The sequence below is a fragment of the Jaculus jaculus genome, chromosome 1 (genome assembly GCF_020740685.1).
Source record: "Jaculus jaculus isolate mJacJac1 chromosome 1, mJacJac1.mat.Y.cur, whole genome shotgun sequence".
Classification (NCBI taxonomy): domain Eukaryota; kingdom Metazoa; phylum Chordata; class Mammalia; order Rodentia; family Dipodidae; genus Jaculus; species Jaculus jaculus.
The window spans coordinates 155,048,825-155,052,809 of record NC_059102.1 but is presented as its reverse complement, the minus strand read 5'-3'; the positions used below and the strand labels follow the sequence as shown (position 1 = coordinate 155,052,809).

Sequence of the window (3,985 nt, the reverse complement as noted above, 5' to 3'; positions counted from 1 at the left end):
TGTGCCCAGCAACGACATGGCAGCAGGGTACACCACGGTTCTCTGAAGGGGGCCAGCGGTTAGGAGGGTAGAAGTTCTCAATTCAGAGGGGAACATTTGGGGACAATGCCAGGCCCTGTCTAAGGGATTCCAAAGGAGGGGTGTGGGGAAAGTCTTTGGAGAATTCCAGGACGGGTGCGGGGTGAGAGGAACGTGTGCGTTGGAACGGTCAGGGGAGGAGGTGGACCCTGCCCCCCTCCTCCTCCCTTCCCTCCCCCCCACCCCCGCGGCAGAGTCTTGCGCTGATTGGCTGGCAGGTGAGGGGCGGGAATTCTGGGCGGGGCCACCCCAGTTAGAAAAAGCCCGGGCTAGAGGCCGCATTAGCAAGGGGTGGGTGGGGGTGGGAGGGGTGGGGGGGAAAATGGGGGAAACTGGGGAAGATGGGGGTGCTGGAGGAGAGTCGAGGGGGCCGAGGAACACCTCGGCATCTGGAGTCTGGCGGGAATGGTGAAAGGGTTGGGGCGCTAGCTCGGGCAGAGCGGAGGCTGGCGCCTGGGAACCAGCAAGGGGCATGGTGTGACTCCCAGGCGTCAGGCAAACAGGGAAACATCGGGGTAGGGTAGACTGGCCCGAGCTAGCGCTGGAGAGGATAGAGTGAGCCAGACATTCATCCCGGTCACTTTTGGTTACAGGACGTGGCAGCTGGTCGGACAAGGGGGAACTGATGGGCAGGGTTCAATCTTCAGGCCTGGGCAATTGAAGGTGTAGCTGGCAGCAATGGGCAGGTGAGGACCGCCATCTGCGGGGCAGGTGAGTCCCCTTCTCCTCCCTGGCCTCGCCACACTGACCTCCTGTAAGAAGGAGGATTAAGAAGCGAAGGCTGGGGAAGAGAAGCGGCTAGCCTCCCAGTAGAGCGGGACATGAGGGCAGGACAGTTAGTTAGAGGTGACATCTTCTCGGGGGGAGCCGAGACGGAGCAAGGCTGGGTGGCCATGGGCTCATACCAGGTGGAAAGGTAATGAGAGAGCAAGTCAGAGAGGTAGTAGGGCTGCCAGTGAGGGCTTGAGGCTGCTGACTCCAGGGAGGTGATACGTGACCTTGGGGACGGTGGCAGAAGCGGCGTGGATCCAACAAGAATGGGCATATTCCAGGTTCGGGTTGAACAGGGCAGGCAGGGAAAGGTGTCACAGGACACACAGATCGGTCCCCGGCTGCTACCACATCTCACCCACTGCAATCCATTTAGAAGTAGGTTCAAGAATGGACTCCAGCGAGGCCTTCGCTGGAGCTTTGAGGGCCGGAGAGCGGGAAAGAAGGGCAGTGCATGCGGCATGGCAGGACATCACCGTGGGGGGAGGAGGGGTGACCACGGGTGGCGGGCTCCAGAGAGATACCACAGCAAGGAGGCTGCAGCGGGCCCAGCCCATGGACACACCACTCCCAAGCAGCACTGCGGCCCAGGGGTTGGCGCGGAGAGGGCTCACAGTGGACCTGATGACACTGTACGCCCTAACCGTTCAGACCCCTGGGTCTGGCATAGCGAACAGCTCAACACCAGGGGAGTCAAGGGCCTGGGGCGAAGCCAGACAAGGCGGGGTGGGCGGGGCGGAGTGAGTGCGCCCTCTAGGGAAGGAGGTGATGCCCAAGCAGGGCGAGGTGCGGCAGCTTGGCAGCGAGCCGACGAGGCACTGGACTCCAGAGCCTGTGGCCAGGGAGGGCCCCTTGGGCGACGACGGAGCGTTGATCGGTGCCTCAGAGCTCGGACAAGAGACAGAGGTAAGTGTCCAGCCCACCACCCACCCTGGTCCCATCAGCCCACGTCCAACTGAAATCAGTGCCCTTCTCTTTCTCCACAGTCAGGTCTCCAACAGAGGTGGGAGTGCCTACCAGCCACCGAAGGCCAGGACGGCAGGCGCGATGAACATACTAGAAAGACATGATACGGTCCGGTGTGATGGCGAGGACAGAAAGGCTGCCATCCAGCCTTCCTGGTAAGCATGCCCCGTGCCAAGTACAGAGCCAGCCCGTCAACCACTCACTGCCCTGCTTACCCTGACTCTATCCTCTGCAGAACACCAGTGGCTGGCGCTGCAGGACATTGCCACAAGAATCGTCTGTTCCTTTGCTTTGCCCAATGAGCTCACACACATCACTGCTGCTCTCTGGAAACCCCCCCCCTCCTAGAACCCTCAAGATGACAAGGTGAGGTCCCTTTTGCCTCATATGGGTGAGACATGATGGGTATCCTAACCAGGGTACTCATTCTCTCTCGCCCACAGAAATGGTGCTACCCAGCTCATGTCTGGGCCTTCAAAACCTTCGAATTTGGGGACTTCTTCAAGTCCATCTAGCTCTGATTCAAGAATATATTAAGCTCGGAACCACTACACTACCTGCCTCAGGAATCGGCTCTGGAAGGTGAGCCAGAGGACCCTTCTGGAAACTTCCTGGCTCACCCGCCCCCACCACCCCTTGCCATAGCTCATATATGTCTTGTTCACTCTCTGCAGGCAAAGCCAAAGGAATGGACAGTGTCAACACCGTGGACTGGCAGACACGCAGCAACCATGCCCCACCCCGTGACTCCATCTATGTGGCCAACCCTGCCTCGCCCAGGAGAATACCATCTACATGTCACCCCGGGGCGCAGCTTCTGCCCTGGGATGACCCCAACACCATCACCTCCTTCCTCTCCTCTTCTTCATCCTTTCCTGTGTTCTCATATTTCTCGCCTTTCCTCTTTTCTTTGCTCGAGAGACTCAAAGCATCCGTGACTCTGTTTCCCCACTCATCCCTCCTGAATTCAATTTGCACTAAGTCGTTTGCACTGGTTTGGAGTTCTGGAAACAGCCTTGTGTCTCTTGGTACGAGTGTGTGCAATGAGTGTGCGGGCCTCTTCGGCCATGCTGCCCCAGCGCCTGCCTGCCCTCCACCTCTGTCTGGGGGCAACTGGGTGCCAGCTGCGTGCCTGAGGCCTCACCCTCCCTTAGCCTAGTCTGGAAGTTCCATCACAAAGCGTTCATTACCTACGCCCCACTTCGTCCCGTGCCCCTCCCCACCAGGGCCTCACCAGAGGTCCTGGCTTCATCAATAAATACAGTTACAGTCAGTCTCAGGAATTATGTTGTCTTCTTGGGATGCGCCTCACCTGGGGGGTGGATGGGACAAAGGAGGGGGCTGAGAGAGGGGGAGGGGGCAAAGGGATGAAATGAAACACCCAGAAAAAAGGGGATTATGGAATGAGAAGGGGATTATGGAATGAAAGGAGCATTCTGGGATGGAGTGGGGGGACAATGGGTGGGGAGGGGCTTATGAACGGGAGTGTGGGCGGCTAAAACACCATACAAAATGGGCACACGGAATGTCAAGGAATTGTGGCACAGAAGAGTCCCAGGGTTCCGTGGGACATGTAGACATGAGGGGCCTCTGGAGAGCTGGGCAGAGGAGCGTAGACATCACAAGTGGAGAGTGCCAGGGGCCGCATGGAGATTGAGGTGGGGCTAGGGGGCCGTCCTGAAGTGCAAGGTGGGGGATGGGGAGATAAAGGGTGTCCGTGGCCATGGGAGAGGCCAGACCCCTCCTCAGGCTTTGCGTTGGGATCTGAACTGCTTCCCGGGGTCCTGCTTGAACGGATCAGAGTCTAGATGCTGACCCCAGAGCCTGGGTCCTGGTCTAGGCTTGCAGCCATCTTATAAGAGTGAATCTGACACGCGGGCATGGTGGGGCCCCCTGGGGAGAGGCAGTCACGCTGGGGATGGGCGAGCCTTAGCCATCCCCTGCTGCACATGTGCTCCCCTTTGCACAGGACCACTGGGCTCTGGACTAAGAGCTCTGGGAGACACACGTGGTAACCCTTTCCTTTCCGCGCTGAGGGCCTACAACAAAGAGACAGGGACGTGCACAGTTCCTTCCAAGCGGCCTTCATGGGGGACAAATAAGAAATAAGGAGCAGCACACATCCAAGGAGAGGAGGGAAGCGGGTGATGGAGGGCCATCACTGGGATCT

At 58.8% G+C, this 3,985-nt stretch overlaps 1 long non-coding RNA gene across 1 annotated transcript; it reads left to right on the top strand.

Annotated features, from left to right (window-relative positions):
- Nucleotides 1-437: 437 nt before the first annotated feature.
- Nucleotides 438-3,088, top strand: LOC123464113. The gene is made up of 5 exons (XR_006639366.1): nucleotides 438-1,755; nucleotides 1,836-1,970; nucleotides 2,051-2,181; nucleotides 2,259-2,397; nucleotides 2,490-3,088. It is a non-coding gene; the product is annotated as an uncharacterized LOC123464113 (long non-coding RNA).
- The last annotated feature ends 897 nt before the right edge of the window (nucleotides 3,089-3,985 follow it).